Genomic DNA, 16,309 nt, shown 5'->3' on the forward strand with positions numbered 1-16,309 from the left:
TGGCCTGATAATACAGTTCTTTCATTGAAAATGTTGTCTGCAATACTTACCATGTTGTTATGCTTTGTTTCTATCAAAAGACTTTCAGATGCTAAAGCGCTTGACATTACCACTCGCCAGTTTACTCCATCCGGTGTTTCGTTTACAGTTCATAGACGTAGCAAAACACATTTATCTACAGTATTTTATCCCTATTTCCCTGACCATCCTAAGTTATGCGTAGGACAATGCTTAAAGATACATGAACAAAAGACAGCCGATTTGAGATCATCCTCAGCATCCCAACTCCTCATTTCCTTCAGGAAATCTTTCAAGCCTGTTTCATCTCCTACCCTCGCTCAATGGGTTAAGTGGGTTATGTCCTTAGCGGGCATTGATACTTCCTCTTTTGGAGCTCATTCGTCCAGGGGAACTATGGCTTCTAAGGCGTTTTGGGCTGGTTCTCGGATGGAGGATATTCTCAGATTGGCTGAGAGGTCGAATGATAATGTTTTTAAAGCATTTTATTGTAAGCCTGTACAATATGCTTCTTTAACAGTGATTAATTTGCTTTAAACAAGCATAATTAGAGCCTCTGATCTTGCTATAAAATGTAGATTTTCTTATTAAGTTATGAAGGAAAGTCTTAATTTTATTAAAGACACGGAGGCGAGTATTATCTCACCTCATTGTTCTTATTTTATATTTTTTCTCTCCCTAACAGCGCCATCGGCTCCTTCACAAACTTCATCTCAAGGATAACATCCCTGTTCTATTCCATAGACGGATCTCTACGCCTTCTATGAATTGTTTACACAGCACTGTTCCAGAGACTTTCGACTTCTTTCAAAGTCTACATAAATTTGTGAATTTTCTTCAGGAACCTTTCATGGTTCTATTGGCTTGCTGAATCATTTTCTCAATTGTTCCTACGTTTATTACCTTTTGATCCCTTGCACAAGAAAACAGAGTTGTTCACGGACAAGATATCTACTGGAGGGTTGGCTGGTTGGTGATTGGTGGGGTACCGTGGACTACGTTTTGTTTCCCATTGGCTGCCGTTTGTTCACCTTTTGGTATTTGTAGTATCTTGACTGCACTGCTATTAAAATTGACAAGAAAAGAAAGGCATAATACTCGCCTCCGTGTCTTTAATAAAATTAAGACCTTCCTTCATAACTTACTAGGAAAATCTACATCATACTTTACAGAACTCCCCACACTGAGGCTGAGTCCGTCCTGGTAGTATTATCTTAACAGAATGAGGTGAGGAAGCCAGTGATGAAGCATGCCACAAGATGTGTGGGAGTCTTCCTCAGCCAGTATAACTACTGTACCTATGTACAGGGTTGGCTTTAGGACACTGACCTGCAGTGGGGGACACTGACCTCAGGGGGCGTGTTGTGTCTGCAATAACGTACTATTTAAAAGCACCTGCTGCAGAGTTCCTTGTGCACCCAGCTTTCAGGCAGCAAACAAATAGCAATATAACTCTTCTGATTAATGTTCCTGGTAGAGAGAAAAACAGTTTTTTGTCTAGTGGCAGTGTGGGCTTGCCATAAAGTAGGCAGAGTTAGTATGTCTGCTGCAAAGAGAAGGTTTGTATTTAATGTGGATAGCTGAGTGGATTAGTAAAGCCGGCCTTTTCCAGCACTTAAAAACAAATTAGACATGTATGTGAGTGAGGGGCATCGGGAAATAATTCAGTGACAGCTGTTTTTGTGTAAAAGGTCATTTATTAGGACAGGATTGCATAAGCAACATAACCTTAACTTTAAAACGTAAACCGCAACTTTAATAACCCCCTCCCTTTAACATCGCCTCGCTCATCCATTCCCCTCCAAACCCTTATTTCGTTTCCATTCCCCTACGCACTCCCCTTTTCCTTTCATGCCCCATTTGGTTTGTGCGTACCCCCACTCAGAGCCTTCACCTGCTTGTTTATTCCCAGGAAGGGTGGCCAAGCCCGCATCTGACTCACCACCCTCCCCCATCTACTGCCAACCAGAACAAACCCATTTGGCGTTTTGCTGCCCCACCCCCCCCAAAGGCCACGCTACTGCAACCAGGACTTCTCATTTCTTGTTTGTAATCCACAAATTCTCTCCCCACAACTCCTCAACCAGCAGTTTCAGATCTGTCAGATTATATGCATTTCCTACTGTGGACAGGTGAACACTATCATCTCTGAATAATGCTACCTCCTGCTCTGTAATGTTCTCATGTTTCAGTATTTTTATCCCTTGTGCCCAGCAAAAAACCCTCATCGCTCTGTTAAGCTTCTTTCGAGCCTGCTCCATGGCTCCATATTTTACTGCCCCTCTCCACACTCTACGGGGAACAAATTCTGTCCACACCAAGCATGCACCATGCAGTTTTTGCTTGATAATCTCCAAGGGTCTCTGCATGTGCTGTAGTAGCGTGAGTCCTGATAATTTTACCAGATCATTTTCTCCCAAATGAATGATTAACAAATCCGGACATCCCCAGTTCAACAAGTTAGCTGTGATGAAAGGAAGCAGGTTACTCCACCGCATGCCGCTCTTTCCCCACCATAGCACCTCGTGCCGCCTGCTGGATAGTCCCAGGGCCCGACCATATATCTATTTCTCCGCGAACTTCGCTGCCCAGTGGACAAATGAATGGCCACCCAGCCATGTTACCATCTTGCCCTGCGATGGACCAAACGCATCTCCTGCAATGGAAAAATAACTGTAACATGTGTTTTAAATATAAACCCCACCCCCTGTCCAAAAACCCTGCAGCTGTCACTCCTCACATCTCAGGGTCTAACCTATCGTTCAAAACACCTTGATTTCCAGCGGCCTATCGTCCTGATCTTCGCCCAGTCCCAACCCAAATGTGCCGCGCCCGTAGCTGCCCCAATTCTAAATGAATGTGTGCCAAAATCCATGGCCCGGGGGCCCGTACGTCCCAGCGCCATCCTCAATACGCGTAAAAGCTGAAAGCTGGTGAGCTTGGACTCTGATCTGTGCACAAAAACCCTGGCTTCCCTGTTCGACATACATGAAGATTGAAACTTGCTCCATTCCGTAACTGGGCAGGCCAACACGTTGCCCCCTTTTTCTAACCATACCCACTTTCCCCTGCCTAGCTGGTTGGTTTTCAATTGTCTAAGCCAAATCCCCAATCGATCGCCATGCACGAACACCTCCCTGTAGCGTATCCCAACCGCTGCCCAAACACCCAACAACTCTGACACTCGAAAAGCTCCAAAAAACATCCACACCATACATAAGCGGAAACGTGCTAACTCGTATCCGTCTGTGCAACATACCGGCAGTACGTGTAACAACTCCAGTAACAAATCAAAATCAATGGGTTCCCTGGCCGCTCTACCCTCTACTGCTCTAATTCTGCCCCAACCTTTTAACATCCTCCCCAACAGATCGTTTCTTGCTGGGTCGTGATCAAAAAACAATTTCCCATAAAACGATACACCTGCCAATTTTCCCCCGATAGTGGCTGCTGATAAACCTTTCTGAATCATGCACAGCATGAAGCGCAACACCTGATGCTCTAGCTGTTTGTCGCTCTGTCCCCAAAAATTTCCTGTAAACCGCTCAAAATACTGAAAATCCAACCAGGCCAGCCGGTAACTTCGCCGAGTGGATTCCGCTAAAGACATCTCCACCAGCCCCGTGATCATCATGCCCCCCATTACCAAATGTCTGCCGGGACCGATGTCTTGGTCTGTTCTGCTCCTGGCGCCAGGTTGCGGAAACGCTGCCACTGTGAACGAGACAGGGAATCCGCAATCTCATTGAACATTCCTGGTATATGGACAGCTTTAAAGATCACATTCAGAGATAAGCACTGCAACATAAAGCGGCGCAACAAGCGCAAAACCCTCAGATCCCTCGCCTTCTGTCTGTTCACCAGCTCCACGACAGCCATGTTGTTGATTCTGAATAAAACTGTCCTATTTGCTAACTCCTGTCCCCATACTGCCATGGCCACCAGAAGAGGAAAAAATTCCAGAAAAGCAATACTCCTCCCTTGTTGTAACCATAGTGCTGGCCACGCCTCTGCGCACCATCTGCCATCCCAGAAAATCCCAAAACCATGTGCTCCTGCCGCATCTGAAAATATCTGCACCTGCCATACTGTCTCTTTCTCACAGAACCACATGGATACCCCATTGAATTGTTTCAGAAATGTTTCCCACACCCTTACATCCTCTCTGAGTCCCATTGAAACTCTTATTCTGTGATGTGGCATAATCGAGCCTGACATGGACAACCCCAATCGCCTGCAAAACGTCCTCCCCCCCAACTGCCCTACAAGCAAAATTAAGGTACCCCAACTGCTTCTGAGCTGTTCGCAAATCTATTTTTTGTGCCTCCTTCACTGTACCCAGGAAAAACAGCATGTCCTGTACTTTTTGTGCCGGTAGTCTGGCCGTCATTGTAATGGAGTCTAACTCAATACCCAGAAAGGTGAGGACCGATGAGGGGCCTTCAGTCTTTTCGGGTGCCAAAGGCACCCCCATCTGATGCGCCATATTCTGAAAACTTGTCAGAGCCTTCCGGCAATCCCCCGAATCCTTTTTCCCTACGAACAAGAAATCATCCAAGTAATGGGTCACCGCATAATGCCCACTTTTCTTGAGAAAGACCCACTGCATGATGGTGCTAAAGGCTTCGAACGGGGCGCATGAAATCGCGCAACCCATGGGCAAGACCCTCTCCACATATATTGCTCCTTCAAACTGCATCCCTAGCAAACCAAAATCCCCTGGGTGTATCGGCAATAGCCTGAAAGCTGATTGTATATCGCATTTTGCCAGTTCTGCCCCATAGCCACACGCCCTGACCAATTTAATGGCATCGTCCACAGATGCATACACCACTCTGGTGTCTTCTGCCGCAATGAAATTGTTAACAGATGTGCCCTCCGGCCATGACAGGTGATGGATCAACCTGAACTCACCCGGGGCCTTCTTCGGCGCGACTCCCAGTGGGGAGATCATCAAGTTCTGGCTCGGCCTATCATAAAATGGGCCCGCAATTCTGCCCAATGATAGTTCCTTGTCCAACTTTTTCCTTACCACCTGTGGTAGCTCTCTTGCAGACCTCAAATTGTCTGCCCAGCGCCTCCCCCGTGGGCCTTGGTAACTGACCCTGAAACCCTCCTGAAAACCTTCCGCTAACTTAAGCGCAGCTGCCCTATCCGGGTATCTGTGTAGCCATGGTATGATGAAATCTAACTTAACTGGCGTAGGCCCCCTTTGGAGCAGGAGCGACCTGTGTCCCTCTGCCTCTTGTAGCCCTCCATTGCTCGGCAGGACTGGAAAGTGAAAAACATTGTGTGACCGGATGACGGCCCCCGCATTTGGAGCAGTCATGTTTAAATTTACAAGGATGTCTGGAGCAGAAACCCTTGTTTAAGTTCCAGCATGCTCCCGTCGTGCTAGGTGTTGTTGTCTGTCCCACGCCAGCCCCTCCCGGGATGGGACGTGCCTGAAACGGCTTATAAACCACCGGCAAACCACTGGCCGTATGGGTCGATGCCGTGGACTGCGACCACGCCATCCATTGCATCCATAATTCTGGGTCTACATCCCCCCATGGCTTGTCTGGGTTGATGCTCACTCGGGCTCTGAACTCTTCATCGTAACTCAGCCAGGCAAAGCCCCCAAAATGCATTTGCACTTTCCTAATAATGTCCATAGATTTAAATAGTGCTATAGCCCTGTCAGGGTATTTCTCGCAATAAATGCTTGCAAAAATCAAAAAAGCTGATGTCCAATTATCCATATTAATTGGCACCCTCGGCCTACGGGCCAGCTCCCACTCCTCTTCTTTAGACCCCTATTTTGCTTGTATATCCCTATGTAGGAGTATAAAAATGTCTACATACTCATGTCTCCATATTCTGGCCTTTGTTTTTTCCTCTACGTGTGAGCCCAATGGCATGGCCAAACCCATGTAGGGAAGCCTCTTCTTGTGCTCCCCACCTTCCTTCTCCTCTAATCCTGATTTCTCTCCTGTTGACTTGTCCCCGCCCTCGGTTGAAGCCCTGCCTTGTAACTCTGTGCCTTTCGCAATGCTCTGCGTATCTTTAGCTGGGAATGTGTCAAGTATCGAACTGTCCCCTACCCCCACGGACCTGCAAATCGGAACGTCATCCCCTTTTGTCCCATCCCCCCAAACCAACCACCATTGCCCTTTACCTCTTCCTTATGTAGCCACTGGCCGTGAAACCTTCTGGGCCCCTCGGCCCTGTGCTTGGTCTTGTCTCCTTTCATGTGGACCACTGCTGATGTCCTGTTCCTGAAAAATAGAAGCGGAGAGAGGGTTGCGCCGCTCCTGCATCCTCTTCCCCTCCCCCTCATGCTATGTACCTCTGTCTCCCTGATCTCCCCCTCTTCCCATTCCTCCAGCTCCTCTTCATAGTCAAGTTCCAGCACATCGTCTTCGCACACATCCATCCTTTTTCCAACACTCCCACTCATCATCATGTAGTTAGTGGAGATATCATCCCGACCCTCATGGCGCCCACCATCTCTGTGTTGTCCCCTTTCCTGCGGGGTAGAGAAGGCCGTCAGGGACCCCTCTAGCGCTTCCGACCAACGTGCAGGGGCCATGTTGCGCCCCGTTGGCATCGCCTTCTTTCTGCCAACCTCTTGTATTGGCATTGCCCTTCCGCGTTCCGTATGCGCCACTGACTCCCATTATGCTGCCTAAACCATTGTCCGCCCCAGCCTCCTGCCCCCTACCGCTCGGAACCCATATCCAGCTACCCCTCCCGGCATCCTGTGGCATGTTTCCTAAGTTGCCTGTACTGTCTGCTGGCCCTTTTAGCTGCCAACTGTGTGGCACGGACATTTCCCGCTCTATGCACAATTGGGCCCACCTGTCCTCCGTTTCTGCCACTATGCGGCGCTGTTCCCTGATCCTGGCCTCTAGGTCCCATGCCTCGCCCACATCTAGCCTGCCTGTCCTGGGGCCGAGGGACTCAGCCTCCCCACTCCCCCCGACTTCTTTGGGCTGCCCCTTACTGGCCTTGCCCTGCCCGCCCTTGTGTCTGGGGCCCTTGCCTTTCTTTTTTGTATCACGGTTGACCCCAGCCGAGTTGGTGCCGCCCCTGGGTAGGGATAGGTCCATGGGCGTAGTTTCTATGATGGGGGCTGGGAGTTCCTGCACTAACGTTTCCTGTGTGTGGGCCCCTTCCACCAAAATCTGGTTCTGAGGTAAATCGATGCCCCCAGCCTGCTGGACTGGCGCTATACCATCGTCTGAGGGGCCTGGCTCGACCGCGGGGCCCTCCCTGTCTCCCAATTGGCTGGTGGGGGAAGATGCGCCACGCACCTGTCCCACTGCCACTTTTTTGGGCTTTTTGGCCCTCTCCGGGGATGTGCATGCGGCTACCACCGCCGCTACTCGGCCGGACGCGGCATGCGTCGGCCGCACCATCCCCAACCAGGCCTGTTCAAGAACCCTAGGCCTGAGGAGGTCAGCCCGGCCCGCCTCACCAAGAATACGAAGCGTAGCTTGCACCGCCTCCGCGTCGTGGCTGATTGCCATGACGCCGGGTGGAGGTTCCTTCTGACTCTGCTTGTCTGCACCCCCCCTGTTGCGGGCCACAAAAGGTGTAACTGGTAAGTCTATGTGGGCCCTGCGTACCCTGCCGCCTGCCTGAGCCCTTGCCCTGTTGCCTGAAAATGAGGGTGTCCTGTTGGGTTGCTGTCCTAGTTCTGCTTATGTGTTCCACTAACACATTAATATATTATCCTTTTATATATATTTTGTATATATGCACACCAATAACTTATTTAGGCCCTACAGGCTGATGGTTGTGGCCCCAGAACGCCGCTGCCTACGTGGTGGCTGCTTCCTAACAGCAGCCCCAAAGCCGCGTCTCAATATGTTTTTTCTCCCTTATTCCTTGTAATTTTTTTTTAATTTTTTTTTATATATCTGCCCCGCAGCCGGAACGTGCCTAATCCGTTCCGCCGCTATTGTGGGCCCCAATCGGCCTAAATAGGCCTGCAGGTGAGGCCCAGCGGGCCGCTGGTGCCCTAATTACTGCCTCCGGGAGACAGCTGCTGCGGAGCCGCAGACACGGCCGTGCAGAACAAACACGTGGCAGAAAAAAGAACTGGGCATGGCCGCTCGCAACGGAGAGCGTTGCCGCCCCCTAAAATGAATACAGCCCGCGTGGGAAGGAGGACGTGCGTATACCGACAAAGGTTTTTCAAAAGAACTCAGACTGCCCCCCTGCCCCCTCCGCCTTAAGCACCCACACTACCTGCTTCCCCGAAGAAATCCCTAGGGACCGGCCAAACTAACTGCGTGATGGGCAGCGCGGAAAGAGGCCGGTCCCTCCACCCCACACCCCTTTTATTCCCACCACTTAAACCCACCCCCACTTACCTGTTGCCCAATCCTGGTCCCACGCCGCCACTTCCTTCCCGAAAGAGACTAGAGCGTTGCTCCTGTTTCCCGCGGGCCCTCCAATGGAGAGATGAGGAGCACTTTTGTCAGGCCCGGTCTCTGTATTTTAGAGTTTAGGTGAGTGCCTAATCTGGGGACAAACTGAAACATAATCGCGCCTTTCTGTGTTTATCTGTTATTTCTCTGAGGATATGCGATGGGTGTACATCCACCTCTTCTCATGAGATAGATGACTGTTTGACAGCCATCATCCCATGCCTTCGTTCCGCTACCCGAGCATCCGTTCCAACAGCAGAACATTTTCTTCTTCTCGGCCTGTCCACCCACAGGTAGAGGATTAGATGCAGTCTTTACAAACAGCTAAATATTGTCATTAGGCATATTCTTTATCTCCCATCACGAAGTATTTTATGTATGGGTCCTAGCTACACACACCTCTTAACATAAGCACACAGTATGTATGTCTATATCACTCCGAGCTCACGTTAGTAGTAATTCGAAGTAAGGCAGTAGCCTTTGGGTGCCACCTAGTGGTGGCGTCTAATTACAGCATAAGGGCTGAAAATGCTATTTTATTAGCGCACACGGAGCATTTCAGTAAACAAGCTCTTGAGAAAATCGTTGCACCTATCCCTTTCCAACTGCAAATGATCACGAAAAGGTACGAAACGCGCACTAGTGCTAATACAATTTATAAATGTCAATAATAAAAATAACAGGCGGGCTGCTACTCTTTCCACCACTCGGGTCTGACACAGAGAGTAAACTCTAATAATAATAATGAGCAAATCTTGCCAGAGGATAACCTGCGGTCTGCTGGTTCCGCATAGCAGAATGTGGCAGGAACTCAACCCACTGAACTATATTACTGCAGACTCAAAACGGTTTATTTTTGCATAAGTTCTATAAGCACTACGTCCCATTGCAGAAAGAACGGAAGAAGTCAAGGCCTGTCCACTCAAAGCAGACACAATTGGAAAATCCTTTTTTTGTGGCAGCTTAAGGCTGCAAGACCCGTCCAGTCTTCCCATAACAAAGTCTTCCATTTCCCTGCTCGCTTCCTATGGTCTCCAGCTTTATTTTTGTTCAGCACCATTGTTCCTCTGTTTCTCTCCCACTGTCGTCTTGGTTTTCACCAAGTGGAGAGCCACCTCCACGATTCATGCAAAACCGAAGGAACAGAATGTAAGGTCCCCAAACTGCGTCTTATCGCTGAATAAAAATGACATGTTTTCATACTCCTATCAGGCTCTGTTTGGGATGCCAGATTTCGGCGGCTGAGAAGAATGGAGCTGTGCAGCCAGTCGCTCAAAAAGACGAACAAAAGAAAAGGGGCGATAGGAAGGGACTTGCAAGAGCTAGGAAACTAAAAGCTTGTGTTGGAGTAATTATTTTGTAAACTGTATGCACGCCTTATCTCTGCGAGGATTTCATCGCTTCCGCGTTCTTTTCATCTCGCTGTAAACGCCAGGAAACGAGGAATGCCTCACAAGTGGAAAATAGACCCGCCTGCCAAGCGGATTTCATTTAAAAAGAACATTGATTTGTTTAAAAAAAAGGAGCTTTAAATGTCACCCAGTAAATAGAACATAATCTGACAGAGAAGGCGCTCTCCGTCTCCCTCGGACCTGGAAATGGAATAGCGGTGGCGATGTGTGCGGGAGATGTGGGGTGGGAAGGAAAGTTCATTCCTTCGAGGATGAGGGCAGAGAAGGGACCAGGTATAATTAAAATGGGAGAGGGCAGCTGGAAGAGGTATCGAGGAAAGGCTAGTGAGAATTCAGATAGAAGAAGATATAGGAGTTCGCAAAATATTGTAAGGGAAAGGACTATTTTTTTTCTCTTTGTTCGATGTTTAGGGCCGTATTTATACTCCGTTTGCGCCGAATTTGCGTGGTTTTTTTCGACGCAAATTCGACGCTAAACTAACGCCAACTAACGCCATATTTATACTATGGCGTTAGAGGCGAATAGCGCCAAAGTTCCCGGAATGTGCGTCATTTTTTAGCGTGAACCCCTTCCTTGCGTTAATGATATGCAAGGGAGGCGTTCCCGTCTAAAAAATGACTCCCAGGCCTTTACGTGGTATTTATACTCCCGGGCAAAAGAGACGCCCGGGAGTGGGCGTGGCTAAAAACGGCGCATTTGCGCCGCTTTTTAACGCCTGGGTCAGGCATGGCGTTAAGGGACAAGTGGGCTCAAAATGAGCCCAGAGTGCCCTCCCCTGCCCCCAGGGACCCCCCCTGCCACCCTTGCCCACCCCAGGAGGACACCCAAGGCTGGAGGGACCCACCCCAGGGACATTCAGGTAAGTATTTTTTTATTTTTTTTTAATAATTTTTTTGGGCATAGGGGGGCCTGATTTGTGCCCCCCTACATGCCACTATGCCCAATGACCATGCCCAGGGGACAGAAGTCCCCTGGGCATGGCCATTGGGCAAGGGGGCATGACTCCTATCTTTACAATGATAGGAGTCATGTTGATGGGGGATGGGCGTCGAAAATAAATGGCGCAAGTCGGGTTACGACGATTTTTTCGACGTAACCTGACTTGCCCCATTTTAAGACGCCCATGCGCCATTTTCCCCCTACGCCGGCGCTGCCTGGTGTACGTGGTTTTTCTCGCGCACACCAGGCAGCGCCGGTCTGCTTGCGCCGGCTAACGCCATTCAATAAATACGGCGCCCGCATGGCGCTTCAGAATGGCGTTAGCCGGCGCAAAACTTTTTGACGCTAAACTGCGTTAGCGCAGTTTAGCGTCAAAAAGTATAAATATGGGCCTTAATGTGTTCTAGTGGCTGATGGTATGATCATAGTTTTGGGCACAGAGGCGTATTTTCCATCATCCTACTGTTTTAGAGCAAGCGAGAGAAAAGTATAAAATGCAGGGTGAAGGAGGACGCGAAAGATAGGAAAACAGTGACAAAGAATTAATGGAGATAAAAGAACCCACGAGAGCGAGATGAAGAGATGGGGAGTGTAGAGTGAAGGACCGTGCTTTACGTGGGAAAAAGAGGTGCAGTTGCCCACTAAATTGTGCCCAGGAATAGGGTGGGGCTAGGGGCGGAATTAAGGATGGGGCATAAAGGCAGGCATTTTTTTGTTTTGTTACTAAGGCGTGTACAAAAAGATGCATTTAATATTCTGTTTCAAATGTCAAACATGTGCTGACTGCTATGACACATGAAAGATATCAGCATTTTTCACATGCTGGCTTATAAAGAATACTAGGGGCAATTTAAGAAAGATGACAGCATAATGCGAAACCGAGAGCCTGTACCAGCTCACGAAGTGGCAAACGCCCACAGGCTTTATCTGCTCAATACATGTGGAGTTTTTCTTTTGTGCAGCAGTGGGTGGTGGTGCTTCACTTAAAGTGCCCTTTTCAACCGTCTCAACCCCATAACGCAATGTCCTAAATATAATGCAATAACAATTATTAACCATATTATTGGTGTAAAAATGTAGCTTAAAAGTACCAAAATACCTTCAGTAAAAACATGATACATATCAGGAAAATGAAAGTGGTGTTCCATGACTGGTGGAAGTTTTTGCCCCCTACAGTAATCTACCAAAAGTCCACCGGATCTTTTTAAGAACAAACCTTTATATATTTTTGGATCAAACAAGGATCAAAATATTTTCACAACAACAAATTGAGCCCCACCACACACCCCACTCAGTGTGGTGGTTTTTCTAGCCTATTTTTGTAGGAGATTATCAAAAGTTCATATTGACAGCAAAATAAATCTCCTTTATTAATAGTTAATATGACTGGCAGCTGGTTATCCTTACTCCAATAACACAAAACATGTTTTGTGCAGGATGAACTTTCAATAAGTTCTAAAGATGATCATTTTGCAAGACTGACTTTCCCTCGGCAGATTTGGGATTGCATTTCTGCTCCCTTTATATTCTGGAGCAAACAGCCAATACATGGGCTAGATGGGCAGGCTACATATTGCATCTTTGATCACCATACTTTTCATTTTTTAAATATAACCACCAAATTCATAAAACAATAACACGATTCGGTCCTGTAAAAGCTGCCTATAAATATATAAACGTTGATACAAGACAATTAAATTATAGGTGGTTCAGCACAACAACAAAGATCCTGAATGTTTTGGGACCAAGGTGGCAAAAGGTCCAAAAGCTTAATGGAAGTGAAATTGCGGTGGTTAAAAAATCTAAATGTTTTAATGAACTACAAACATGTGATTGACCACACAGTGTAATGTGCAGATGTTAGTACTCAGCAGAGTCACAAAATAGAGGACCAACTGCAGAGTAGTATAGAGGTGACAAATTTGGCAGAGTTAATGGGAATGATAATTTGTAGGGAAGAAGTAAAACGATCATACAGCGCTGCATGATGTGGTCCTTCCTCTGTGCGCTTGGGCCTCAGGAGAACGCAGCCATACATTTAACATTTCATCTGAAATATAAATTGAGTAAGACCCTAGACCCCACGCATGTGCAACATCTGGCCCTCCTCTTCTGCTGTCTAGATTTCAAGGCACTCCCATTTAAATGGTGTCACACCTATTCTCAATGAATAACCAGTTTGCTGCTGTGACCCTGTGAGTTACTTACGAAGTCCATTGCATTTAAAGAAACTGATGATGATCGTCCTCTGTACAAACTAGCCAGGTTTAGAGGTATGCACAACGGAAGCACTGTATAATATTGGTCCAGCCCGAAAGGCTTTGGCTCAACACTGTTTGGTCTTATGTCAATGCTGCTTAACACTGGCCCACTATCCTAGTGCGACTTTGTTGCACTGTTGTGTGATCTGGGCAAGTGCTGAGTAGCTATAGGCCATCATCTGGTGATAAAAGGGCAGAAATGTGTAATTTTTTGCTTGGTTCTGAGTTAGGTCAACGCCGCTTGATCTTTGCTCAAAACTGTGTGCCCTTGCACCACCACTGTGTCACCTTCGGCTAGCATTCTGTGATCTTGGGCCAGCATCTCGTGAAAAAGATGGGGAGGGTGCCAGCCACGACTTTCAATGTCTTATCTTGGTGAAGACTCGGTGCAATGTTTAAACAAAGCCATTCTACACAACCCATTTGAAATAGGAAGATTAATGACTAATGCAGTTTGTTGATTGCACTAGACTACACAGAGGCATATCAATGCCATACACAAACCAAGAGCTTCCTCCTCAATCCTGCAAGCACCAAACTGAAATAATACGAATATTCTTTATTAAAGTGACAAGATAAACACGACTATTAACATAACATTTAACTCGTTTTACAAAACTTAAGTCACATATGTGGTACTCAGTTTTTCGAGAGCAATAATTTTAGCAAGGGCGGGCACTAAAGGGCATAATTTGCACTTTCACGTAGACAGACACGCACAGGAGCGTGCACATTCTTGTGTATTATGTACCACTCCTGTCCTGATTCCAACTAGGAGAAGGCTGATTCAACATGGCCAATGTCTCTACTGTTCAGATAGGATGGCAGCGTCACACTCTCTGTTGTACATACTCTGTGATTGGCAGGGCAGTGTCTGATTGGACCCTGTGCTGAATAACATAGTACATTTGTATTGTTCCCGCGCTACTTTCGGGCAGCACAGTAGGTATGCACCACTCTCATGCCCACATCCTCATCAGCACTCCTGATCGTGCCTGGCTGTAAAGTCAATGGTACCGGTTCTCCCTTTGACAAAGGAGAAGTGCAGGTACTCAGGAACGAATAATTTAGAAGTGCCGGTACTCAGTACCAGTGCGTGCCGGGCCAAGGAAAGCACTGGTGATTGAAGAAAAAGGCTTGAGGTCGAATGATGGCTTCAGTAAAAAATGTAAAAAAAAAAAAAAGCAAAAAAAAAAAAAAATGTTGATTGTATCTTTGGAACTACAACCTCCTTCAGCCATCTTTTCTTGCACAGTCTGTTCATGCCCACAGGAAGTGCCTGACTCTGATGTGGAGCTGCTTTGTGTTATGACTCCCCAGGCGAGAAAAGCCAAGAAGAGTTTGCTTACCCGAAACTCTTCTTTTTATAACTGAAGGCTACTCTATCTTTCTCTCTCTCTCTCGTTCCTCAATTAAACACCTGTTTGTGTAAGAATTTGTAATGTGACTACTACTGGAAAAGTATACACTAGGGTATAAATTTAACTCTCATTTTTTTCATTTCTCACTTTCTCTCTACCAGCTCAATCAATCACTCCATCAATTAGGAATTTGTAAAGCGTGCCACTCATCCGTGAGGGTCTCAAGGTGCTGAGGAGGGGGAGAAGGGTGGGGGGGAAGTGCTGCTACTGCTCGAACATCCAGGTCTTGAGAAATTTCCTGAAGTTAAGGAGGTTTTTTGTCTAGCGCAGGTGGGTGGGAAGAGTGTTCCACGTTTTGACGACAAGATGCGAGAATGATCTACCGCCGGTTTTAGTTCTGCGGATGCGTGGGATGGTTGCGAGGGCAAGGTTGGCGGAGCGGAGATGCCGGGTCGGGGTGTAGAAGGAGAGCAGTCTGTTGAGGTATTCTGATCCGGTGTTGTGCAGTGCATTGTGAGCATGGGTGAGGAGTTTGAAGGTGATTCTCTTGTTGCCTGGGTGCCAGTGCAGCTTTCTCAGGTGGTCTGTGATGTGGCAGCGGCGGGGGATGTCCAGGATGAGGCGTGAGGAGGCGTTCTGGATGCGTTGTAGCCTCTTCTGGAGTTTGGCTGTGGTTCCTGAGTAGAGGGCAGTTTGCTGCTTACGAGGGCTTGGGTGACCAGCTAGCCTCTACTGCCGTTTGCTGAGAGAATCCAGTCAGTTCACTCACAGATTACTAGGTTTTTTGGTCTTTTGAGTGATATGTGAGGAGATAATCTTTAACACTATGCAACCTAAGTACTCGGCAACCCTGATATCTATCAGCATCAGGAGTAGGCACCGAAGAAAAACTTTCAGCCCCTACAGTTATTGATTGATTGATTTATTTATTGATTTATTTATGTATTTGGTTATTTATTTTGACAAATTGATCACTGTCTTTATTGCAGACAGAAAGTTTTTCAAAATGACCCTTCTGTTTAAAATTAGAAGTTGAGGGAGTAGCTCAGATGCTTGAACGCTTCATTCTTTGGCAGTTCTGAAATCATGCCTATGAATGTCCTTTTATTGGTTGGTTCTTGTAGCCTGGACAAATACATCTTTGAGCTTTTGCTGTAATGATACATATCTTCTATGTTCCATCCACAATAAAGGAAACAGGCAAAAATAGGGAACTTTAGGGCAGGAGATATGGCTAAGCGGCGTGGGTTATCGACCTTGGAACTAAGGAACCCGGTTTGCATTCTGACTCAAGATCCTGTGATTGTGGGTACATTACTTAATCTCCCTTTGCCTAAAAAGTGTTCTGTCTGGTTCTCTTGTAAAGCACTGTGATGCCCTCTGGACAAGTTCATTCTACACAAAACAGCAAAAAATGTTGTCCCCACATACTTCCTGAAAAGGGCAAAAATAAACACCCAAATTCACAGAGGCACAAAATGTATGCCTGAACATTTTCAGAAATCGTTGTGCATGAAAGGCATTTGATGGAAACATTCTGCAAGAGTTTCTTTTAAATGGTTTCTTTTGACCCTTTCTGCCACAATGAAAATGTGGATACTTTGCACAAGGTAAATTCTTGAAGTCATTTTGGGAACATATAATTCACTGCAAGGTATATTTAACGTAATTGTTGGGTATGCATGTTTTTCGCACATCATAGTCATTTGTGCATTTGAAATCTGAGCATTCACGTGGTGGATTTTTTTCTCACAAAACATCTGCCGTGCTGTCCTCATTTTTTTTTTTTTGCGTTGAAATATGTTCTGCGTATTACACTGATCTGTGCATGAAATTTTGCAGACAAACAATACTTTGAAAGAATGAGCTTGTGAAAGAAACTTAGGAGTGTGACTTTTGA

Source organism: Pleurodeles waltl, chromosome 7 (genome assembly GCF_031143425.1).
Source record: "Pleurodeles waltl isolate 20211129_DDA chromosome 7, aPleWal1.hap1.20221129, whole genome shotgun sequence".
Classification (NCBI taxonomy): Eukaryota; Metazoa; Chordata; class Amphibia; order Caudata; family Salamandridae; genus Pleurodeles; species Pleurodeles waltl.